This window comes from Pelodiscus sinensis, chromosome 2 (genome assembly GCF_049634645.1).
Source record: "Pelodiscus sinensis isolate JC-2024 chromosome 2, ASM4963464v1, whole genome shotgun sequence".
NCBI classification, from domain to species: domain Eukaryota; kingdom Metazoa; phylum Chordata; order Testudines; family Trionychidae; genus Pelodiscus; species Pelodiscus sinensis.
In genome coordinates, this window is record NC_134712.1 from 59,607,174 (window position 1) to 59,633,097 (window position 25,924).

Below are 25,924 nucleotides of genomic sequence, written 5' to 3' on the forward strand. Positions count from 1 at the left end.
CTGGCCCAAGCCCCCAAGAAATCTGGAAAAACTGACCACCATCCCGGACAAGGAAATACTTCCCCAGTCTCTGTATAACAATCAAATTCTTTATAAGGGCGAAGGAACTCAGCATAATTTAGGAAAAACATCACAGCAAGCATTTAAAAGTGTACAAACCATCAGTGAACACTAACTTCATAATATATTGGGCACTGTGCTTTGCCTTAGTGTCCCACTTTGTAGTGTGAAAGTCCAACAGGGGAAATGTCTCTTTAACATGCCAGTCCCCTTTCCCTCTTTTGCACTCCACTCATAGTTGGCTAATGTCAGCAAAATCCCAGTCCCATGTTCACCTCCCACCCCTGAAGGAGGGAGGGTACATCAAGCAGTGCATGTGCTGTTCACCACTGTTGTATCTGCTCACTGCTGCCTTTTCTGTTGTTCATCATCACCTCTGCCTCTAGCTTCAACCAGGTTGTGGAGAACCTTGCTGCTACTGTACCTTTGTGTTGCCTTTTACCACAGCATGGTCCCCATGCCCGATCTAAAGGTTCACCTCTCTAAATCAGCTTGTCTGCAATTTCAGCTGCAGTGATTAGTGAGCAGAAACAGGAACTCTGAATTGAGTCTGATCAGCTGTTTTGATCACTGGTAACAAGCATAAAATAGCATTTAAGACTCTGTTCACGGAGTCTACACAACCAGAGAGGAACATCTGTCACCATCCACTCTGATTTTCACTTGGATTGGCATCATTACCTCCTGCTGAGTGAGTGAGGTTAAATTTAGGGTGACCCTTTCAATTAAGGCATGTCAAATGCAGTGCTGCTAGTTTTTAGTTATATAGTAAGGATATTAACATTTCATTATCCCCTTGTCCAAGCCTAACATGAATTTTAACCCAAAAGAGCTAAAATTGATGCCTTTGGCAAGGCAAGTTGTCTGTCTGATCATATAAACAAAGTGGGTGACGATGCAAATACAATCTGGTCCTGTGGTCTTTTCCCCCATTTCCTCAATATAGAGGAGGAAGAACTAATTCTGACCTTGCTTCACCATTTGTACTAATTTGGCACTCAATGTAAGGCAATTTACACATGAACTCACCTATTTGCTTATTGGTACTCATCTCAAAATCTCATGCTTCTGGTGCAGAAAAGAAGCTGCATTCTCTCAACGTCAGACAGACCTTGGCTTTCTATCTGCCCAGGACAAACTAGACAACAAGGCTATTTATTGTTCTAGGTGAATGATTGCAAGGACTAGCTTTATTGGCCCAGTAGGTCTTTGGATGCATCATTCAGTGTTATCAGTTGACATATTCTGCTCCCAGACAGGGTGAGGATCTAGTCTGTGAGAGCACAAGGTACTCTTAGAGATGCATTAATCCTGGACATATGTAAGGTGGCTACTTGGAGACCTGTCCACACCTTTACAAAGTCTATTGCAGCCTTCTTCAGCAGATGCAGCTGTGGATCAACAGCATGGGTTTGTTTTATTTAGACAAGAGAAGACTGAGGGGACACAATAGCAGTTTTCAAGAACCTAAAAGGGTGTTACAAGGAGGAGGGAGAAAAACTGTTCTCCTTGACCTCTAATGATAGGACAAGAAGCAATAGGTTTAAAATGCAGCAAGGGAGGTTTAGGTTGGACATTAGGAAAAACTGTCAGGGTGGTTAAACGTTGGAATAAATTGCCTAGGGAGGTTGTGGAATCTCCATCATTGGAGATATTTAAGAGCAGGATGGATAGACATTTATCTAGTTCGAACTAGGGTGGCTAATGTAGTCATTCTAACTTGCAAATGAAGCCCGGGATTAAAATATCCCAGGCTTTATTTGCATGTTCCCGGGCGCCGCCATTTTTAAATGCCCGGTAGTTCGAACTCCGTGTCCGCGGCTACACACAGCATGGGCTAGGTTGTTCGAACTAAAGCCCCTAATTCAGACTACCGTTACTCCTCATTACAGGAGGAGTAACGGTAGTCCGAATTAGGGGCTTTAGTTCGAACTACCTAGCCCATGCTGTGTGTAGCCACGGGCACGGAGTTCGAACTACCGGGCATTTAAAAATGGCGGTGCCCGGGAACATGCAAATAAAGCCTGGGATATTTTAATCCCGGGCTTCATTTGCAAGTTAGAATGACTACATTATCCAACCTAGTTCGAACTAGGGTGGTTAGTGTAGACATACCCAGAGGGAACTGGAGAGATATCAGTCTGTGTCACCTTTTATGCCCTCGATTTGGAGCATGAGGTAAGCAACTGCAATGTGCAGACAAACAGACCCTTCTTATCAGAGGCAGCCCTAGACTGGCTGCCAGCAACTGGTGCCCTAAGTGTACCATGTAATCGGCACCCCCCACCTCCAAACCCCTCAATGATTTGGCGCCCCATTTAACTTGGTGCCCTAGGCAACCACCTAGTTCGCCTATATGGACGGGCTGCCCCTGCTTCTTGTTATAAATCTCTGGTCTCAGGCATGTGCATAGCATGTGTATTCATGTGTTGAATATAGATAGCAACCACATATCTTGAAGAACCTCCAGTTACAGATAAGTAACCTCCATTACGCTGGTCAACTAAAATTAATGAGACCATTTGCAGAGTAAAGTGATACTGTAAGTGACAGAGTATGATTTTGGTTATTAATTCAGAACCTGACATGTCCATTTTCTTTTCAATCCACTGTGCAGACTCAGGTGCAATCCAGAGGATGTAAGTTAAGTATAAAAGTAACTTAGCTATGAATTTAGGTGGTCTATAGACATCGGCAGACTTTTCCTGTTATTCCAAACTGTTATAATCAATCTGTAACATGTTGTTTAAGTATTGTTAACCGTGAGTTTTTTGTAGTCAAAAGCAGCTGAATTGATATGCTCAAATATTATCAAAGAAATTGCACGTTTGGGCAGAGACAAAAGATGAAAATTTTCCCTTGAAAGGGAAAAGCTAAAGAATTCACAGTGAAAACAGTTATCAGTGAAAACAGAGAATTAGAATGGAAAATGGGGGATATGCAGCCTTGAGCCTGGTGTTTTCGATTGGTGTACTCTAAAATGTATTTCCTGGTAAAAATTAAATATGCATTTTGCAAAGATTAGAACTAGAGTGCTTCCATAATTCTGAATTACTGTATTTCTGGTGGGAGAGTGTCATAGACATGAGCATCTCTAAAGCACACATATATCTTGCCTGAAGTGGATATGAGGAGAGATTAAAAAGACTTGGACTTTTCAGCTTAGAAAAAGAGGAGACTAAGGGGGGATGTGATAGAGGTCTATAAAATCATGACTGGTGTAGAAAAAGTGAATAAGGAAAAGTTATTTACTTATTCCCACAATATAAGAACTAGGGGTCACCAAATGAAATTAATAGGCAGCAGGTTTAAAACCAACAAAAGGAAGATTTTCTTCACTCAGTTCATAATCAACCTGTGGAACTCCTTGCCAGAGGATGTTGTGAAGACTAGGACTTTAACAGGGTTCAAAAAAAGAGTTCAATAGATTCATGGAGGTTAGGTCCATCAACAGGTATTAGCCAGGATAGGTAGGAATGGTGTCCCTAGCCTCTGTTTATCTGGAAGTGGATGACAGGAGAGGGATGACGTGATGATTACCTGATGTGTTCCCTCCCTCTGGAGCATCTGGCATTGGCTACTGTCGGCAGACAGGATATTGGGCTAGATGGACCTTTGGTTTGACCCAGTACGGCCATTCTTATGTTCTTATGTAACTGAAGATAATTTTAAAATTATTAGTAGTCTGAAAGCTGCTAGATTTCATCCAGTTACTATGAAAAAAAAGTGAGGTTTAATGGAAATCATCATAGGTTTTAAGCCTAAACATCACTCAGTTAACAAATAAACAGAACACTCAAAATTAAAAGTGAGGGACCTTTAGTTAATTGTCTGAAAGTAGCAAACATCTTGAAGAAATAAGCTCCCTATCAAATGTCCATGTGACACTTGTTCAGTTGAAATAATTAGTTCTGTGTTATGTTGTAACTTGTAAGTAAAACCTTAACCTCAGTAGATGGCATTTATGACATCCATCATCTGGATTTACACTTTGGGCTCATCTAGACTAGGCTAGACTGTTGAGAGAGGATATGCAAATTCTGCAGGATTCTTCCTCAAAAAATGAGGTTATACGGCTTTTCGACCGGGGGTGGGGGAGGAGGTCTCCAAAAAAAAGCCGCGTCTAAACTACTTTCGCTTTCGAAAGTGAGATCGGAAGAAGATCTCTTTGGAAGAAGTCCTCTTTCAACACTCTAGCGTAGTCTAGATGAGCCCATAAATACTAGAAGAATTACTTTTAACTGGTAAATTAATTGTCTGCTTGAGGTACAATGATGGAAAATATGTAGCAAAGGAAACTCCAGGAGTTTTGTGTCACAAATTTGTCATGCTCAATCCCTATAGAATATGTGTGTACGGATGTACATACCAGGAGAGGATACATGATGATGGTATGGTTTGGAGTGGAGGATTTATCTGCATAAGTCTGGGATGGCTGCGTTATTCACAAGTACTTGTTTCTTATGAAACAACTGATTTTTACAATTCTGCTGCTTAGGTATAGACCTTGGTTATACTTTTGGTCATACCTTTGTCATCACTTCTACATTGCACACCTTTGGATCTGTTTCAGATAAGAGTGAAAGTAGCTTAAATTGTTTACAGGTACTGTTCTATTGCTCCTGCCCCAGGGAGTTTAAGGGAGAGGGCTGGGGGGCATGATATCACAGTACCTGTAAGAAATGTAAGTGTGGAGTGGAGTGCAGGGGGCTCAGGGCAGGGGTTTAGTGTAAGTGTGAGAGGACTCAGTGCAAGAAGTGGGGATGTGGTAGGTTTAGGAGTTAGGACTCGGTGTGGTGGGGTGCAGGAGTCAGTGTTGGGAGGGTAAGGAGAGGATCAGGGCACAGGGTTGAGGTGGTAGAGTGCAGGAATCAGGGCAGGGGGCTGGGGCCATGGGGGGCTCAGAGTAGGAGGTTGAATTGTGTGGCAGGAGTGCAGGTGGCAAAGGTGCCCTTTAGGGAGGATAGGCCCCCTCCATGCCTACCGACAGTGCTTGTAACTTGTTGTTCCCCTTCCATCACTGTCAGGGAGCGAGAGGGAAGTGCACAGCGTGGGTCACTCACTCCTCTGTCCCCTCCCCACACTAGGCATGTGGGGGAGGAATGCAGGAACTCTGAGTGCTTTTCTCTCACTCCCTGACAGGGGCAGAAGGGGAACAGCAAGCAACAAGCAGCATTGGTAGGAAGGGGGGAGCCTTCAGTCCCTCTTCCCTCCCTACTGGACACCCGGGGGACTGGTTCGGGCTGTGTCATTGACAGCCAGCCCCTTTCACCTGCCTGTTGCTTAGCATGGCAGCCTGCAAGAGAAACCTGGTAGCCCAGCGGGAAGCGCCCCAGCCAGCTCTTACTAGAACAGCGCAGTGGGATGCACCACCTTAGTTGTGCTTCTGGGTTCAGATTTGTTTATGTGTTTTTCAAAATAAGATTTCTGTGTACTTGCATTCCTTGTTAGTCCCATGGGCTGTGTCCAGACTCAGGGGTTTTTTCGAAAAAAGTCGCCTTTTTTTGAAAAAACTTCACCTGCGTCTAGACTGCAGCCGCGTTCTTTCGAAATTAAATAGAAAGAACAAGGCTTTTCTTTCGACGGCGGTAAACCTAATTCCACGAGGAAGAACGCCTTTTTTTGAAAGTGCTCTTTCGAAAAAAGGCGTTCTTGAAAGCAAACAGGGCTTTTTAGAAAGAGAGCATCCAGACTCACTTGCTGCTTTCTTTTGAAAAAGCGGCTTGCTTTTTCGAAAGTTCCGCGTGCAGTCTAGACGCTCTCTTTCAAAAGAGGCTTTTTCGAAAGATACTTTCGAAAAAGCCTCTTTCGAAAGAGGCTTGCAGTCTAGACATAGCCATGGTTACTAATTTAAGGGAACTAGGTGCATAGTGATTCTGGCATCAGTTAATTCCCAGTTCCATCAATGATTTATATACAAAGGGAGCCGTTTCCCTCTACTCTCTCTCTAACCTCAGAGACAAGAGCTGGGAGTGTGATGTAGCAACAGCAGGCCCCAGTGATTAGAGGAGTAGTGGGGATAAGGACCCTGGAATATTACCTCTCCACAGTGAAAGATCTCCCTGCTTGGGTTAATGTTGGAAGGGAAAAGAGAAGTGAAATGTGAGATGCTGCTGTAACACCTACTACAGCGTGATGGGACATGAGTCCCCAGGCAGAAAGGTTTAAAAGCCTCCAATTTAAAATGTCTTTTTGGTTTGTGGCATACTCTTCCCTCTGAGATCTTTTTAAAAGTGGGTTGTGTAGTTGTACATAAGGGCACGTTTTTAGCTCACAATTTGCTTGTTATGGGGTATAACCACCACACTAGTTCTGAAAGCTCAATTAACCCACCTATTGGCACCTGCTAACTAGGTCAGTTAACAGGCCCACATGGAAAGAGGTCAAGGTTCCTTGGAAGGATGGAGAAAGTTCAGTTGGAGAGAGAGAGACTCAGAAGAGAGGCATTTGAGAGCGCCAGTTCTCTGAGAACAGAAGAGAAGTGGGAATGGGAGTTAGCAACTGTGGTCCTCAAAACAGGGCAAGACCCCAGGAAGAGTTCCCTGGGGTATTGTCATGGCCAGCTGAGGAAATGGGAAGCTTGTGAAGGACTAAAATTCAAGCTCAAGAAAGGAGCAAGTGATATAAGTTTGCTCTTTTGGTTTGGGACCTGTTGGAGAATTCCAGGGGAGATCCTGTGAGCTGGAGCCCAGAAGAAAGGAAAAACCCTTGAGGCCTCGAAAAGCGTGAGTGCGCATTTACACAGCACACTTACCCTGAAATAAGCTACACAATTTGCATAACTTATTTCAAGGCTATTTCAAAAGAGCTTATTTTGAAATTTGGCGCTATCTACACAGTGCCAGATTTTGAAATAAATTGCTATTCCAACAAGTCTCTTAACCCTCATGGAACGAGAGTTACAGGGATGCTGGAATATCATGCCCATTATTTCGAAATATATTTTGAAATACCGGGCGCGTTTAGAGATACAGAATTGCTATTTTGGGATACTTCCAAAATAGCCCTGTGGACTAGACATAGCCTGAGAGGAGCACAGGTACATGGTGTGCCCAGCAAAGGGCTAATGGGAAAGGATAGGCTCAGACAGGAAGAAAACTAGGAAACAAGCAGGGCCTTGACATGACATGACAGACTTTTCCTGCCTATTGCAGGGTACGTGGGCTGGAAACCAGAGAAGCAGGGTGTGAGGGGGGAGGAGGAAAGGACTGTGTTCCTCTGTAGTCAGTGAAAAGGTGGTGCAAAGACCCTGAAGATCAGGGCTGGAAGGACTACTGAGTCAGGACTCGGGCCATAGACTCAGCTGGATGCCATGGGACTATTGGTTGTTGGATGTTTAGTGTCCCTGCAATACAAGGGATTTCAAAGTGACCAGACTGGGAGGGCTGAGTCACAGAAAAAGCTAGACCATTGCAGGGCCAGAATGAGTGTCAGTACGCAAGGAAAGTTTGAGGGGTCAAGCAGGCCAGTGAGTCATTCTTCTACAGTACATCTGGAGAGTGCAGTCATAGCAAAAAAAGGTATATAGGCTAGAGAAGCCTCAATGTACAGTACCAATTAATAACCATGGTTTATAGATGGAGTAAGAAAAGGAGACAGAACCTGCTTCCTCAGCTTCTTGTAGTGAGCCCCCTGTGAGCTGAGTTAAATTAACTTCCTTTGTAAGCTTGGCTAGAAGACTCTAGATCTTTATCTCATTTACACTAAGACCCCTTTATACTAGCAGAGAGGTTTTAAATGGCCAATAGTGTAAATGAGAATCAGGCCCTCTAGTCATACGTCCCTGAAAACTCCTTCAGATATGCTGTGGTAAGTGGGGCAGTATCATTGTCAAACAAGAATTTGGGTAAATGTGCCTTTGGAACTTTTGGGGAGAGGAAGCGAGACCATCTGCTTTACTTGTCACAATTCTTGTTTGTTTAAGACATGTATTGCCAGAAATGTGGAAAGATGGTGTACAACGACAAGTGAGAGAGTAATTTTCACACTGGACTTATCAGAAGCATGTGTTGCCCATCTGTGTAATTCTCATTTTATGCAAATTTAGGAAATATAGACTTACTGTCCCAGGGTAGTTCTGAACATAAGGTAGTGGAACGCCCCATCATACCATATCACCAGAAGGCCTTCCTTTGGCTGTGTAATATGCCAGTAAAGAATGCTGCTTTCCTGAAGATATACATTATAATAAGTGTTTATATTTGGGACCAAAGTAAGATGCTTTTTCAGAGCACCATCAAACACTTCAAATCTATGCTTATGTTTTACTAGAAGTGCAACCGGATGCCAGAGTTCTTTTGAGCCACTCTAACAGTTGATATAGCCCTACATAGAGCTGCACACTGGTTCCTGTTAATTCATTGTGGTAGATGGTTTGCTAACTTCCCCCTCAATATAAAAGAAGTGGGAATGACTTTGTCAGAGAATATGGGCATATGAGTCTTTTGAGAAAATGGCCAAGTCTCTTGGAGAAGGTTTGGGTTGGAGTTCATGCTGTCTTTTACCTTGTTAATAAAGTCAGGCTCCAGGGAGGGATGAGTTTGGGCTTTTACACAGTGTTTTCTCTTTTACACAGCAGGATGAAAATGCTACTGGTTTGCAGAAATTTTCCCTGGTGATGTCTGCCATCGGTATTTTGGCTTAAGAAGTAATTATTAGAGGGAAGTGAAAAGTTGCCAACACATTGTTTTCGGTTAACTTTGTCATTTCCCTATTCAGGTCTTGTCTGTGTACTGCAAATAGATTTTTAAAAAAATCATTGCATCTATTATTTGTTCATAAACTTGCCCAGCAAATAATTGTTAATCTATATCATTTCCCAGCAGGTCACTGCAAATTTAGCTGTGTAACTTAAAGTGTCCTGTGTGTGAATAATCAGTCTCCTTTGACTACCTTAAGGCTTACGTGCTGCAATGTTTGTGGGAATGAGAAAGACAAAAGGTTCCAAATGTATTGAAACTAAGGACTTGTCTGCACTGGTACATTTTGTTGCAAAAAACTGCTTTTTGGTGAGAGTTAATTGTGAGAGTGTTTGCACTGCAATGTGACTTCTGTTGGGAAAAACACCCAGTTTTGGTGACGACAAACTTTCACCCCGTGAGAGACTTTTGTATTTTCCCCTCCCTTTATTATCAGCAAAGAGCCAGTGTGGGCTCTGCTGTTTGTTTTGTCCAGAGAACTGGCTTCTGCCAGTACCCCACAATACTTATCCTGATGAATACTGAGTGTTTTGTGATCTCTGCTGTCCTGCAGGCATGCACCCCTTCCCTTTCAAAGCTTCAGGAAGGATCTGACAATTGAGTGAGCTACTCTATTGGGGAATAAAGGGCAAATCATTAGAATGCTTCTGTTCTGCCCTACTAGGAACACAGCAGCAGGTAGTCTGCTGCTGCAGGGGGAAGGCTGGAGAGACTGCTGTGCTGCTTTGACATTCTTCAGCACATTGAGCTCGCAGAGATGCAACGGAATCCCAAGAAGCACAGGCCTTCCCACAACACTGCACTGTGGGATACCTACCCATATTGCTTTGCTCTATCTGTGGACAGGTACTAGCAATGTGGCCATGAAATGTCAACAATGGGAGGAAGAAAAACCGTTTTGATCAGATTTCACTTTTGGTGGCTTTTGCATTAAGGATGTTAAGTGACGATTAATTTACTAGTGGAGTAGTCAATGGAATTTCCATTGACTACTTGACTAATCGATAGGCACTTCCGCAGTCCTCCTTTGAAATGTACAAGAGCCCCCGCTGGGGCTTTGGTACATTTCAAAGGAGAAATGTGGAACTCCGCATGCAGCTCAGGGCCAGTGGGAAGTTCCACTGACTCTGGGCAGCACATGGCGTACCAGCTTTGAAATATACAAGCGTCCCCAGTGGCAGCAAGGAGGGGGAATTAGTCCTTAACATCCCTATTTTGCATATCAACAACACTTTTGTCACCCAACCTTCCCAGTGTGCGCATAGCCTGAGATGTACTTTGGAACTGGGAACAAACATTCACAGAAATTTATAATCCCAGCTTTCCCTGTTGTGTAAAAGACTTTGAGGAGCTCCCTTTTGTGCTTTTGAAAATCTTCCCTTGGAGGGGAGGTGTCAGGAAGAGACAGAGGGTGGCGTTTTGGGGAAGAGGTGGAGTGGGGGCAGGGCCTGAGGCAAAGTGAGGGATCAAGCACCCCTGGGAAATCAGGAATTCAGTGCCTCTCGTATGAGTACAAGACAACAGAGCTGTACTTAGCATGCCTTGATTGAGAGGAAAAACTTAAAAAACAACAAATAGTTTAGTAGCACCTTAAAGATCAATAAAACATGTAGATAGTATCATGAGCTTTCGTGGGCACAACCCACTTCTTCAGATGACCAGAGTGTTGGAAGAAGAATGGTCATCTGAAGAAGTGGGTTGTGCCCACAAAAGCTCATGATACCATCTACATGTTTTGTTAGTCTTTAAGGTGCTATTTGTTGTTTTTATAGTTTTTCGTGTTATAGACTAACTCGGCTACCCCTCTGAAGCTTTTGATTGAGAGGGTCACCCTACACTGAAGCTCACTTATTAAACAGCAGTAGGGACAATAAATCCCAGTGAAAGATGGGGTGTGTGTTTATGGTCCTACCTGATGACCACACAGAGTCTACCCTGAGTCCTACATCCCATGTGGCTCTCCCCTCTCTAGTGTTTAAAATGGAGCTGACTGGACACATTTGAGAGTCTTTGTTTCTATTCATCAATTACTAGAGCTGAAAACACGGATGAGTAGGTCTAGTAGTGACTTAAGCCTTAGACCTGGTGACAATATGGCAGTAAAAGACCACAAAGAGGTAGTAGCACAAAGATTCTTCACTGCTCACTGAAATCAGTAAGAGCTGGGCTAAGTTGCAGAACCCAAGAATATGGACCACAGACATGGCAGTGACTGACAGCAGAGATGAGTGGTGACAGAGGTAGCAAACCTAACACAGCAGCGAGCCAGTGCAGAGGCAGCCATGGAGGCATAGCTCCATAATCTCCCAATGCTTTCCCAGTGTGAGAGATGGTCCCATCTGAATGTATTTTTGAACACTGGATCTTTGCAGATTAAGAACACCCAACTTAGAAGGAAAGGAGAGTGGTGTGTTAAAAGGAGTATTTATTCATTGGACTTTCACACTGCAAGATGGGAAACTGAATCAAAGGACACTGCCCCCAAGGTACTGTGAGGTGTTTGCTTTTGGATCAAGGTTGTGGGGTTTTCCCAAATGAATGTTGCATTCTATTCCTCTTTTAATAAAGGCTTTCTTTTGTTATGCACAGGCTCAGTGCGGGTAAGCGAGGATGTATCACCCCTTAGGGGTGCCCAGCAGGCATGACTGGTTATCCCACTATTACTGAGCAGAGGCTTGAGCTGGATCTGTTTTGTACTGTTAAGAGGAACCCCTAGGGTACGTCTACACTTGCTGCCTAGTTCGAACGAGGGATGCAAATGTAGCCGACCGAAATTGCTAATGAAATGGGGATTTAAATATCCTACGCTTCATTAGCATAATCTCGCCCGCGCGCTATTCCACTCGCCAGCTGATTCGAACCAGAAAGCGCGCTCCAGAATCGTTAGTTCAAATTTAAATCCCCGCTTCATTAGCAATTTGAGTTGGCTACATTTGCATCTCTAGTTCGAACTAGGCAGCAAGTGTAGACGTACCCCTAGATATTGAACCCAAGCATTTTGAGGGGGGGCTCATCTCTATAGTGGATTCAGTTGAGCCCACATAGAATGCCTCAGGTATCCCTGTTATTAGAAGAGAGTTCTTAGGGTCAATATTAATTCATTCCCTTGCACTAAACCTCTAATACAGGGGTCTCAAATTCCCATCCTAGGGGCCATCCCCATCTACAGCAATTGCACAATCTAGCCCAGTCCCAACAGGCTGGAGAAGCTTGTCCCTTACCATTCCCTAAATATTTCCCTTTCCTGCCACCACTTTGGCCTCTCTCCCCATGGCACCCCATTCCCTGAGGATGTGGACTCAAGGATTATCAGGGGGACCTGGCACAGCATAGCAGCAGCAGGCAGGCCCCATCACACTCCCTGAGGTGGCAGGAGCCACAGGGAAGCAGTGCACACTGGGCGGGTGCACTCGCTCCACTAAGATTTGCTTCTGTCACCATGGGCTCCTGTCACCATAGGGAGTGCGGTGGGGGCCCAACTGCTCCGCCACGCTACACCAAGCCCCTGGTAATCCTCAAGATCGTGTCCTTGGGGGATGGGGTTCCATGAGGAGAGAGGCAGTGGTGGTGCGGCTGGGGCTTCGGGAATGGTAAGACACAGGCCCCCCTGCTGTGTTGGGACTCCTGGGTTGGATTGTGCAATTGCTCCAGCCGGGATCGGCCAATAGGCTGGGAGTTTGAGACCTCTCTTCTAATATGTATGCTTCCATCATACACACTGCAGTTTCCTAAAAATATAACAAAATGATTCCCCAAATTAATGGTTTATCAAGATGTGCTTGTGAGTTGAACTGACCCAGGCATCCCAGATCAGCCCTCCAAAATACAAGGCTTCTGCCAGGTGGAGCCAGCAGAAACAAGGGTTGGGCCCAATATATAAGGCCCTCTTTATAATACAAAACAGACTCCCAGTGTGACCTCAGTTAAGTGTGGTTCTGTGCCTCAGTTTTCATCTGTAAATTAGAAAGAATAGCACTCCACCACCTCATAAGGTTGTTGTGAAGATAAACTCACTAAAGACTCTGGGTATGTCTACACTAGAAAGTTAGTTCGAACTAACGGACGTTAGTTCGAACTAACTTTCCTATGCGCTACACTAGCGCTCCGTTAGTTCGAACTTAATTCGAACTAACGGAGCGCTTAGTTCGAACTAGGTAAACCTCATTTTACGAGGACTAACGCCTAGTTCGAACTAGCTAGTTCGAACTAAGGGCTGTGTAGCCCTTTAGTTCGAACTAGTGGGAGGCTAAGGCTTCCCAGGTTTCCCTGGTGGCCACTCTGGCCAACACCAGGGAAACTCTATTGCCCCCCTCCCGGCCCCGGAGCCCTTAAAGGGCCACGGGCTGGCTACTCACTTTGTGCCAGTTGCAAGGCTGCAAGCACCCGTGCCTGCACAGCCTGCACCTGCCACACAATGAGCCAGCCATCCGAGGGCTCCCAGCCCTCCACTGCTCCCCACGATCAGCCTGGCGGCTCCCAGGAGCCTGCCCGGGGGCGCAAAAGGCGGGCGCCCGCCTGGTCAAGTGCGGAGATCGTGGACCTCATCGAGGTTTGGGGGGAAGCCTCCAATGTCCACGATCTCCGCACTAGCCACCGGAATGCGGCCGTCTATGGACGCATGGCTGCCAGCCTGGCCGCCAGGGGCCACCAGCGCAGCCGGGAGCAGGTGCGCTGCAAAATAAAGGACTTGCGGCAGTCCTACTCCCGGGCCTGCCAGCCAGGGGCTGACCCGGAGGCCTGCCCCCACTTCCATGCCCTGGACCGCCTCCTGGGGGCTCATGCCGTCCCTGCCCCCCGGGACGTGATTGACCCCGGGGCAGATGGACCGCTCCTGGACACCGAGGAGGAGCAAGAGGGCTCTGAGAGCCAGGAGCCTGCTGCCAGCCTTCCCAGGACCCGGGACCCCCGAGGCACCCCACAGAGCCGCTCGCCTGCATCATCAGAGGCCGGGGAGGCGTCCACCTGTGAGTACCCTCGTGTTCCCCTTATGTGTACGGGGGGCTGGGGCGAGAGGGAGCCCCGGGACCGTGCGCCTGGGCCTTGCCCACCACGGAGCAGCAGCTGGGGATCCTGCAGGGGCCCTGGCCTTGCAGAGGGGAGCTGGGTTTCACACACCTGGGCCCCTGGGGTAATTGACCGCTGGTCTTCTTGCACCACAGCTGCAGCACCGGGGACTGCAGGGCGCACCACACCGCCTGCAGCAGCCGCCCGCGCCCGGGCAAGCAGGACAGCCAGGAACCAGGAGGACTACCAGAGGCGGCATCTCCGGTTCCTGGACCGACAGCTCCGTCTCCAGGACCACTGGGTCCAGGAGGACCTCAGGCTGCGCCAGAGGAGTCTGGAGGCCCTGGAGGAGCAGGGCCGTGCCCTGCGAGGCCACCTCCAGAGCCTGCTAGACCGCTTTCCATTTCCTCCTCCCCCTGCTCCCCCTCTTGCTCCCCCTCTTGCTCCTCCTGCTCCCCCTCTTGCTCCTCCTGCTCCCCCTCTTGCTCCTCCTGCTCCCCCTCTTGCTCCTCCTGCTCCCCCTCTTGCTCCTCCTGCTCCTCCTGCTCCTCCTGCTTCCGCTCCTGCTTCCTCCACACCCCCTGTCCTCTCTGCCGCCCCCTCCACAACCATTCCCCACCGACGCCCCCGGACCCGCAGTGTGGCGAGACGGGAGAGGCACCCAGACTCCCACCCCTGAGCTTTCCTTTCCCTTCCTCCCTTCCCTCCCCTCCCCTTCCAGCTCCCTCGTCCCAGGTTTCCCCCTCCCTTCTCCCACCTTCATTCCTCCCTCCCCCACCCCAGTTCTGTGAAATAAACAGACGTTTTTGTTGGAAAAACAGGTGTCTTTATTTGACAGTAGGTAGGGAGGGGAAAGGGGAAGGGGGGGGTAGGGTGGAAGAAGGCCCCGGTGGGGCATGCAGGGAGAGGTCAGTCCTCCTCCTCCTCCACCTGGAAGCTCTCCCGCAGGGCTTCCCGGATCCGGATGGCCCCCCGCTGGGCTTCCCGGACGGCGGCGGTGCGGGGCTGACCGTAGTGTCCAGCCATGCGGTCAGCCTCAGCCATCCAGGCTGGCAAGAAAGCCTCCCCCTTCCGCTCACACAAATTGTGGAGCACACAACATGCCGCCACCACGGGAGGGATGTTGTGCTCGGCCAGGTCCAGACGGGTGAGGAGGCATCGAAAGCGGGCTTTCAGTCGCCCGAAGGCCCCCTCCACCACGATGCGGGCCCTGCTCAGCCTGTTATTGAAGGCCTGGCGGGAGGGATTGAGGTGTCCCGTGTAGGGCTTCATGAGCCAGGGCTGCAGTGGGTAGGCGGCATCCCCCACCAGGCAGACGGGCATGTCCACGTCCCCGACCCTGATGTGGCGGTCGGGGAAGAAGGTCCCGTCCTGCAGCCGCTGGCACACGGAGGAGTTCCGGTACACCCGGGCGTCGTGTGCTTTGCCGGACCAGCCCACATTTATGTCCGTCAACTGTCCCCGGTGGTCACACACGGCCTGCAGGATGACGGAGAAGTACCCCTTGCGGTTCACGTACCGGGACGCCTGGTGTTCCGGGGCACGGATGGGGATGTGCGTCCCGTCGATGGCCCCCCCGCAGTTGGGGAAGCCGAGGGCGCCGAATCCCCGGATGACGGCATCCGGGTTGGCGAGGCGGACCACCCTGCGGAGCAGCACCCGGTTGATGGCCTTGACCACCTGCGGAGAGAGACACAGCAAAGCGTCAATCAGTGGGGCGCCCGGGTGGCTGGGAGCGTGCGTGCCCTGGCAGTGCCCCGCGCCCCACTCCCGGAAGCAACCCCCCTGGCGGCGTGTAGTACGGCCGGGACAGCCCGACCCCTCCGGTGCGGGGCGCTTTCGCCTCCTCCCGCCCCCCCCTTTGTCCCTGGGGCGGCCCATCCCCTCCTCGCAGCCCCCCTCCCCCCCGGCTCGGTGGCCGACGAGCGCCGTACCTGCATGAGCACTGCTCCGACAGTGGATCTCCCCACGCCGAACTGGTTCCCGACGGATCGGTAGCTGTCCGGCGTGGAGAGCTTCCAGAGGGCGATGGCCACCCGCTTCTGGAGGGGGATGGCGGGCCTCATGCGAGTGTCCCTTCTTTGCAGGGCAGGGGCGAGCCACTCGCAGAGCTCCAGGAAGGTGTCCCTCCTCATCCTAAAGTTCTGGGTCCACTGTCGGTCGTCCCAGCGCTCCAGGACGATGCGGTCCCACCAGTCGCTGCTGGTGTCCAGACGCCAGATGCGGCGGGGCACACCGGTGCCGGGGCGCCGCCGCGGCTCCTCCACGGCCCCCAGGGCGGCCAGGCGGAGAGGCAGGGGGCTGACGTTCCCCAGGTGGTGCCAGGCAGCCTCGAGCCATTGCTGGCAGGCTTGCAGCAGCAAGTCCAGAACGTGCACCAGAAGGTGCAGGGCGAGCCGTGGCTCCATGTTGCCACCTGCGGCGGTCCCCCCCGAAGGGAAGCACCGACACAGACGGGCACAGAGACCGACGCTTTGCTGTCCCTCGGCGAGGTTGGCAAGCAAGCAGGAAAAGCTGAGAACCGGCTGTCCAGGGGGGGTCCCTTTAAGCACGAGCCTCAGATAGCCTCAGACAGCAGCCACACAAAGCAACTGCTGACCTGATGCCCTGCCAGAACCGGTTTCAGCTGCCCTTAAATGCCCCCCTGCGTCCAATCAGTGTGGACGCGCTAGTTCGAACTAGCAAAACGCTAGTTCGAACTAGTTTTTAGTTCTAGATGCGCTAGTTCGAACTAGCTTAGTTCGAATTAGTTAATTCGAACTAAGTTAGTTCGAACTAGCGCTGTAGTGTAGACGTACCCTCTGTGATGCTCAGATACTACAGTAATTAGAGCCATAAAAGCACGCTAGATAGCATGCAAGCAAGTAAATAAAAATAACTAATGGGGCAGTGAAGCATATTTTGCATAAAGGGAATATGTAATGTGCCTGGTGGAAGTAACATCTCTGCATACCGGGTTCCCAGAGATTTTCTATTATCTATTGGTGTGAAACATATGAAATGCAACCACACCAAATAAAATGCTATTTTCTATAGCATCTCATGTATTTCCAGTTTCCTAAAGTGCTTCCCTAAGTAATGATAGAAATGTAGCCGTGTTAGTCTGGTGTAGCTGGAACCAAAAACAGGACTATGTAGCACTTTAAAGACTAACAAGATGGTTTGTTAGGTGATAAGCTTTCGTGGGCCAGACCCACTTCCTCAGATCAAATAGTGGAAGAAGTGGGTCTGGCCCACGAAAGCTCATCACCTAATAAACCATCTTGTTAGTTTTAAAGTGCTACATAGTCCTGTTTTTTGTTCCTAAGTAATGGTAATGATGTCTATATGCAAATGTGTCAGTCATTCTGCACTCAGAAATAGCTTTAAAAAAAAAAGCCTTGGATATTCAAACTTCTGTTAGGAGTCTGTGAACTAGGAACATGGTTTAGTTCTTTGGGTCTGCTCTGTACTCTTTTCACATAAGAATGGCCATACTGAGTTAGACCAAAGGTCCATGTAGCCCAGTATCTTGTCTTCTGACAGTGGCCAATGCCAGGTGCTCCAGAGGGAATAAACAAAACAAGTAATAATCAAGTGATCCATGCAGTCCCTGTTGCCCATTCCCAGACTTATTAATCTCTCCTTATATGGCAGCCATTCCATACCACTAATCATTTTTGGAGCACTTTTCTGAATTTTTTCCAATGCCAATATATCATTTTTGAGATGAGTCAACCACATCTGTACACTGTATTTAAGATGTGGACATACCATGGATTTATATAGAAGCAATAAATATTCTCTGTCTTATTCTCCCTTTTTAATGATTCCTAACCTTCTGTTTGTTTTTTTGACTGCCACTGCACATTGAGTGGATGTTTTCAGAGAAGTATCCACAGTGACTCCAAGATCTCTCTCTTTTGAGTAGTAGCAACTAATTTAGGCGCCATCATTTTGTGTGTGTAGTTAGAATTATGTTTTCCAATGTGCGTTACTTTGCATTTAGCAACATTAAAATTCATTTGGTATTTTGTTGTCCAATCATTTAGTTTTGGAAGTAACTGGTGAGAATTACTTCACAAAGTACATGGGGAAGAGCTGTGCAAAGAACCAACTTCCGTTTCAGGTTGACCTGATCATGAATGGGAGCTGTAAATGAGAGCCTGACTTACCTGGAAAATGAGGAAAGGGTTAAACTAACCTTAAGCTATTCTGTTCCTGAGGGAGGAGGCTGGACATTAAGCCAATGAAATGCAGATAAAGAATTTCAAACTGGGGGAAGCAGTCTCCTCTGTCTGAGAGAGGGAAATCTTCTCCAGGCACAGAGGAAAGAAATGAACTGCCCCCAAAACAGATCTCCTGGATTCATCAGAATGTGCGAGTAGGAAAAAATTTAGGTAATCTGTCAGGTTTATTGTTTTTCTTGTTTGGCATTGGGAAATTATGTCTGAGCTGGTTACATGCCTTTTGTTTTTCTCTCTTGTACCCATGAATCAATCTCAGGAGAATCCCTGAGTTTTGTTTCAATTCATGGCTTTTTAATACCAAATTATTTACTATGCTTACAATAATAGTCTTGTTTTAATAATAAAAGTATTTCCTCTTTGTTGTTGTTGTTGTTCTGTTAACTGGTATTGGTTGTTCTTTTGTGTCCTTAAACTTAAATGCTTGGCTGCAGACACGTTACCAGAGAAAGCACAGGTTCATTATTCTCTGCAACAGTGTTCTTGCTTCTTTTTTCTCAACTTCTTGGGGAAAGGAGGTTGAGGGTTTTGCTCTTAGGGAAGAGATTCCAAGTGATTTCTTTCCTGGAAAAAAGGGGGTACAATTTGTATGCTTGGTGGTGGCAATACTGAATGGATTTCAGGGGAAACTGAAATCAGGAAAACTTTTTTTTGGGGGGGGGGGGGGAAGGTGGGAACTGCAGAGATAGGATCTGATAGTGGTTTTATTCTACTAACCGGCCCCCCTTACCTACACTCGAAATACCAGGTTGGGGAATTCAGCCGTGACAGACCCAAACTGAAAAGTTCTTGGATTTTCTGTCAAACCAAAAAGGTAGCTGTGGTGCTGGCAGACCTCTTTTTTTCCAAAACAATTTGGAAAAATTTACAAAATGTTCTGGTTGACCCAAATCTACATTTTTCAGAGGAAAAATTTTCCGATGAAAACATTCATGAGATCTAATAATGGAATTTTTGAATTGTAGCTCAATAGTAGCCAGAAATCTTCTGAAATAACTTGGCTTTCCTCTGAAATTCTAATCATGCAGCAGAATTCATATTACTAGGAGACAGAAGTAGAATTCAGTGTATTGGCATTTAACAACTGGCATTTATCTACATTCTCTGGTTGCATGTTTTAATCAAAAAATCCTCTATGTACAAGACCTTAAAATATCTTTGCTTCCTTTTGCAAGGATATAGATAGGTCCCATAACCATCTACCCCACACCTGAAATATGAAAACTATATACTACAACAACTCTAGAATTCTTACACATTGCTTGAGGTAGGTAACAGCTTTCACACTAGAAGTACTTTAATTTGAGCACTTAAAAACAAAACAAAAAAATTTCCAACATATTGCTGTCATGAAAAAATTCCATGTGTGCCGGGGGAAAAAAAAACAACAGCAGCATATGGTTGGGTGAGGTGTGACCAAACTGAACATGTTTATCACATTTTAAACTTTTCTTTTTACAGACTTATTTTTTTTCCCCAAAAGTGTTCTGGGACAAAACCTGGAATCATCTAAAATTCTGCATTTACAGAAATGTGACTCTGGTGTGGGTAACTGCAAAGTTCCTCTTGTATAAACTACAGCTTAAAATAAGAGACTGACATTTCATCTTTACACAGAGATCATGCACAAAAGAAACCAAAAGGACAAATGGTAAAGAGAGAGGCAAGCTGTCCCAGAGCTGTGCTTTTGGATGGAAATGGTGCTGAGCTCAGAAAATAGGTGAACAAAGGTACTTGAACTTTTTGTGATTACTGCTGAGAGAGCAGGTATCAGAGCCACTTACATGACAGAACCAATTTAAAATAGACTAGCTTGGGAGAACTGTGTTTCATAGTGAAAAGTAGCCTCTGGTTTTGCAAGCATAGTTTGGCCTGCAGTTAACTGTGGATGCAAATGCTGGAATGTCTGGCCTAAATGTTCACAAGTGACTAGTGATTATGGATGCTTCTGTTTTTGAGTGCCTAACCTGAGCTGGTCTGATTTTCAGATAATGTTCAGAACACCAATATCAGAACCCATATGGTATCCTTCCAGAGATATCTAAAAACTGAAGCACACAAAATTGCTAGTCACTTATGAAAATGTAGGCCTCTGTGTCTAGCTACATGACTTATGTTTACACATCCACACTTCAACACTGGAGGTTGGGTGAAAACTCTTTAATTTTAAAAAAATGTCTGGGCAAACACGAGACAGAATGCCAGATCGCTCAGTAACTTCTAGGTGGCACCAGTAGCATCATCTCTTATTAGAGTTAGGACTGGGATATGGGCACTTGTGGATAGTGATTGGTGCACTCCGGAGCAAAACTGAAATCAGGAATTGAAGCTGAATGTTTGAACTGGCTGGGTTCCCTGGACAGGGGGCAAGGCTTGGTCCAAAGCAGGAGCAGGAGCAATCTCAGCCATGTGCTTTGAGCAGACACTGAACTGCTGCTGCTATGCGAGCCACTTTACTGACTCTCCCATGTAGCCAATGAGGCTGGCTATGGTCGGCAGGTTGCCTGGAGATTGGATCTGCTGCAGGCCCGTTTCTACGGTTTCTGATAACTTTTGTCAAACATTCACCCTTTGGGCTGCAGTTCTCCATGCTGGGGGGTCTACCACAGTCTGACTTTTGGAAACGTTCATCCAAAGCGATTCTACCACTTCCAAGAATGAGCTTAGAGAAAAATACCTTGTTTTGCCAGTGTCACGTTATTGGATTTTAAAGGTCATTGCTGCACCCATGGGGGGGAGGGGTGCCCCCAAAGTCTATACAAAGAGGGCCATGTGGGGTGTCACATGAAAGCTTGTGTTCTACTGATTCTGTATATGCTATTCATGTACTTGTGTGATATCTTTATGTGAAGTTATAAATATGTACTCTGTGTTGATGCTGGAAAATTCTCTGTCTGAGGCAGAACAATGTGCCAGGAATGTTTGTTCAACGGCTATGCTGATGAGCGAGGCTCCAGGGACAATAGATCTCTAAATGACAAAGACACACCTGGGGAATGAATATGGATGCCTGCAGACCAGCCAGAAGAATGATTGCTGGCTTGGGACACAAAGATAGACCACTGACCATGTGACCTGCGACAGCTTGGAAGATGCCAGGAGAAGTATATAAGTGCCATGTGGCACCCTCCAGCCTTGCAAGGAACAATGAGCCAGGAAGAACCATGGACCCATCCTGACATAGGATGTACACCAGAGACTTTTAAGATAGCAGTTTATAACATCTCTGCTAAAAGCCTGTATCAAGAACTGGGAGACTCGATGCATGTAATGTATTCTCCTTAACATTACTCTCATGCTTTTCTTTCTTTTATTAATAAACCTTTAGATTTTAGATTATAAAGGATTGGCTCAGCATGATCTTGTGGGTAAGATCCAGAGTGTAAATTGACCTGGGAACTGTGGCTGGTTTCTTGGGACCAGAAGAACCCGTTCGGGGTAGGTGAGATTGGGGTCTGATTGGGGCACAGGAAGAGCTGGAGTGTCAGAGGGGTTTTGCTCGTGAGGCTTCTGGCTGGCCAGATTGGCAACTGAAGTGCTCGGTGTGACTGGTTTGTGGCCTGTTTGGAAAAGTCTTCAGTCTGGGGCTGTAAGGAGCCCCAAGTTTGAGCAATTTACCCTGAGCAGACACCCTCAGCTGTGCCCAGACCCGGCCCAGTCTGTCACAGCCAGGTTTTAAAAAAATCTGGTGACCTTTTATTTGAGAATTCTAGAGTCCCTGTGCTTTGGAGCAAGGACTTGGAGCATGGCCTTTATGTCAATGGTCAATCTTTTGCCCTCTCTCTGTGAAAATCCAGCCAAATATGACCAAGTTATAAGCCTTTGAAAAATCACAGTTAGCATATGCTTAACAGAGACTTACTAGAGTGTGGCTCAATTTCCTGAAGAAGCTTTTCATGCTGAGCATGCTCAATACCAGGCAGCATAGACTGACCAGGACTTTCCCAGCAGCTGTGGATGAGAACTGGGCACCAGAATGGAAAGCAACGAGCTTCAACCTGGGCGCCTCCCTTCAAGCTCTTTGCAGGTTCCTACCAGAGTGATCAGGGAAGGCTTGGACGAGAAATCTGAGGATTGGAAATGGCTAGATGAGAATGGAACTAGGATGAGTGGCTAGTACGAAAGGGTCGTATTAAAGGGGATGTGGCATAAGGGATCAAGTTGTAGGGGAACAAGCAGAGGAGTCTGTGCTCCCTAGCACATACTTTGCTCCAGAACCTGTAACAAAATCTAAGATTTTTGAGTCTCAGAATCCCTTTGCTGTCAGTAAAGATTTATAAAACTCAGTAGCAAAGATTGTGTGTGCCCTTCTAGCAGGAGTCCACCAAGAGGATAACAACCTGGTGTCAGTTACTCAGAACAAATAACAGAGCTCTGTGTGATGGATATAAAGGTTCTAATGCAGCTGATGATCCACACGGGTGTAAACATGATGCCACAGGATGGCCCTTTTTTCAATTTGCTTTTAAATACCTAGGAATTCACCGCTCTTCTCCCTCTTCCTCCACAACAAACTCCAAACACCATGCTCCTCCACACACACACACACACACACACACACACACACACACATACAGTGTTAAAAGACTATTACTAAGTTTGCAAAGTCAAGTAGGAAGATCTAGAATAGTTAGGAAAAAGTTAGGAAATCTAGAATAACATGTGATCATGCCATAAAGGACTGTATCATAATATGTATGCACAAGGACAGCTTAAGGTTGCACAAGCAACTTTCCTTCTAGCATTGCCCAAATGTTTAGTGCTTGCATTTGGAACAGCCGTGCTCTTTTAACATAGCTGTTTTGTGTGCAATTCAAATATAAGCTAGTAAAACTCGCTGTGCACGGAAGTAAAGAGATGTGAACAGAACCTCTTGCATCCTTATATGGTCACTTGAATAGTTTGGGATATGGATGTGTAATGGTTTCAGTCTGGCATTTGGCTCAGGATTCTGAATGGATTGCAATTCACTCTTTTTCAAGCTGTTCTATACAGCTGCTAAGAAGTACCAAAGATGTCCCTTGAGCCTTCCCAGTGCCCAATCCTAGCCCAGCAACCTGTCAGACAGCCCAATCCCAGGCTGCCAACCATGATTGGGAGGAGGGGAAAGTGCTTTTATTACTCTGTTTTCCTATATTGAGCATGCAGAAAGGGATTCCTAGGCAGATGATTCAAGGGAAAACAGCTGCTGTGTTCTTGATTCTCTAGGTCTTTTTAATTTTGCCTACTGTCCTCAACATCTTACTGCTCCCAGATGCATACTGCATGCTGGCATTTAGACAAATAGCAAATATTATTTTATAAAGCTTCATTGGGAACAACTGGAAAATATGGTGAGTTTTGTTTTCTGGGAGAGCCAGGTGGAAGGTTGTTGAATATGTGAGATCATGGTCTAATCTGCCTTGATATCTACTACAAACAGGCCACCAATGATGGGTTAAGGGGGTAGCTGCCCCAGGGCCTAGTGATTGTGGCAGCAGCTGTAGCGAGCACCAGGCCTTTTAAATTTCCACTGGAGTGCTGCACGCTGTTTTCCAGGCAGTGCTGAGGGCTGGTGGAAAGAGGTGGGCTGCCCCCTGGCCCTGCCTCTTCCAACCAAGGCCCTACCGCTTCCAAGAGCATGGAGCTGTCCCCCACCTTGCCCACAGGCCTGGCACAGCTGTCGGTTCCTGGACCACAAGCCCTTGTGAAAAAAAGTCTTCCATTTGCTTTATTGCCCTGATCCCTAAATCTAGCAGTAGGACTCAATGTGTCCAACTCTCATGCTATTTGATATTTGCCTTAGTCCCAATCCCAGGAGTCATGTGCTTAGGCAAGACTCTGACTTCATTTTTAAACAAAGGTATCTCACCTTAGTGGCTGGAGAGAAAAGCTGGAAAATGTGAATCCTACAGCTCAAGATACAGAGAATAAACAAACAGGGTGTGTCTAGACTACAGGGTTTTGTCGACAAAAGTGGACTTTTGTCGGCAAAACTATACCTGCGTCCATACTGCCTTTGAGTTATGTCGACATAACGTCAACAAAACTCAGCAGTTTTGTCGACGTATGTAAACCTCATTCTACGAGGAATAATGCCTTTCATCGACAGAGTTCTGTCGATAGAAGGCATTATTGTATCTACACTGTCCTTTGCGTCCACACTGTTATGTCGACAAAGCGGCTTGCTTTGTCAACAGAACTGGATGTAGTCTAGATGCTCTATGTTGACATAAGTTTGTCGACAGATTCTGTCAACAAAACTTATGTTGACGTAAGCCTGTAGTCTAGACATACCCACAGAGCCCACAATGTATTTTTTAAATCTCATCTTAAGCCAATTTCATGATCTTTTCGGGGCTCAATTCATGATTTTTGAGCATTTTTGACTGGCATTACTGGGACTGCTGTGTCCAGTGGCGGCTATAGGGCAGGGTGAGTGGGGCGGCCGCCCCGGGCCCCGCGCTTCAAGAAGCCCCGCACATGCGCCATGGCACCACAGCGCATGCGCCGTGTCAAAGTGGGGGCCCCGTGAAATTGGGCTGCCCTGGGCCCCGCAAAATCCTCCTCTGCCCCTGGTTGTGTCTTATACCTCTTGCATGTAACAAAACTGCTGAGCTGTCCCCGACGGCAATAGAATGATAGCAGATATCTTGTATAGTAGGGTTTCTTCCTGGAGAAACTGAGCAGTACATCTATAGCTATGGTTAACTGCTATAGTTCTGCTGGTACAGTCCCCTATTTACACAAGTCTTTCTGCACACAACACCTCCATCAGATCTGGCTGGTGCTTGAGTACTGATAGTAATTATACAAATGTTCTGAGCTTGGTTCCTTATAGTTCTCCCATGATTTTAATGTGGCTACTAATTAGGTCTGGTTATTTGGACTGTGTGCTAGATCTTTTCTCTCCTTCTGCCTCCTTATCCTTTCCTGCCCTTCTGTAGAGCCTATTAAAAAGGAGGATGCCTGGCTGTATTTGGAAGAAATGGGGGTTGTTATTTTTTTCAGGTTTTGCCAATTTCTGTGAAGTTTCCTGGATTCCCCAGTTGTGTGTGTGTCTCTCCTGCATGTCCTCTTCTTGCCTTGCAGGTGCATTGCACACCATGACGTTCGTGGCTGTTCAAGCTCTGGGAGAGCAGGGAAGGAGAGGGGATGGAGTGCGAATCAGGAGTTTTGTGTGCTCCAAAAGTTCAGCAAGGAGGGGGAGGAGCAGGTAAGTGTGAAGCTCTGGTGGCCCAATTCATGAGAAGCACACGAGGGCGGGGGCCCAAACAGAAGGTCTGTAGGCCACAGGTGGGACCCCAGGAGGCTGTGGATTGCTGCAGCTCTCTGAACTGACAGAGGACCACTCACGTGGCCCACTCCCTATTTTTGGTTGCCCATCGCTGCTTTACAGAGTGGGGTTTATTCACTATTTATACAGAGGTAAGTCCTGGTCAGTTTCCTTCCCAGTTCCAGAGGCTACAAACCTCCTCCCATAGCCGGGCTCTACTTCAGACTATCTCCCTTGCACTCTCCTGAATACAAGTCCCTCCTGCTCCCCCAAGGAGAGCTAGAATATAGGGCTTGTCTTCACCTCGTAGAATTGGTGCCAATGCAGTGGTGCTGACTTACCACGTGCGGTGAAGATAGATGGGAGAGCATCTCCCACTGACATAGTGTGGCGCTGTCTCCGCTTTAAGTTGATGTAAGTTACATCGCTGGGGGGTAAGGGGGTTTCACACCCCTGAGTAATGTCCCTTACTTCAACTTAAGTGGTACTATAGACAAGTTCCTAGACTTTAGCCCAGCTGTAGTGCCAAATGCAATTTCCCCCCCTACCACAGCTGGCTTTTTTTTCCCCAATCAGTTTTTCTGGCCTCAGGTTGGGGCATGGTTCAGCTGGGTGTAATTTCAAAAAACCACTGCTGTCTTCTCCCTATGACTCAGGGTCCTGCAGGAGCCTCTTTAGTC

General features: G+C 47.0%; 2 long non-coding RNA genes across 3 annotated transcripts in view; one reads left to right on the plus strand and one right to left on the minus strand.

Annotated features, from left to right (window-relative positions):
- The window catches only part of LOC112544222 (uncharacterized), an 84,260-nt gene that overhangs the window by 33,041 nt on the left and 25,295 nt on the right, over positions 1–25,924 (minus strand). The window contains exon 5 of one of the 2 annotated variants that reach the window (XR_012901423.1): positions 18,156–18,553. The exons of the other annotated variant lie outside the window; for it this stretch is intronic. This is a non-coding gene — a long non-coding RNA (uncharacterized LOC112544222). Of the gene's footprint in view, positions 1–18,155; positions 18,554–25,924 lie in introns of those variants that run through there. 2 annotated transcript variants of the gene reach the window in all.
- LOC142827052 (uncharacterized) overlaps positions 1–25,924 on the plus strand; it is a 35,518-nt gene that overhangs the window by 2,226 nt on the left and 7,368 nt on the right. Inside the window, exons 2-4 of the long non-coding RNA XR_012901422.1 lie at positions 19,607–19,719; positions 20,893–21,256; positions 25,061–25,184. This is a non-coding gene — a long non-coding RNA (uncharacterized LOC142827052). The remainder of the gene's footprint in view (positions 1–19,606; positions 19,720–20,892; positions 21,257–25,060; positions 25,185–25,924) is intronic.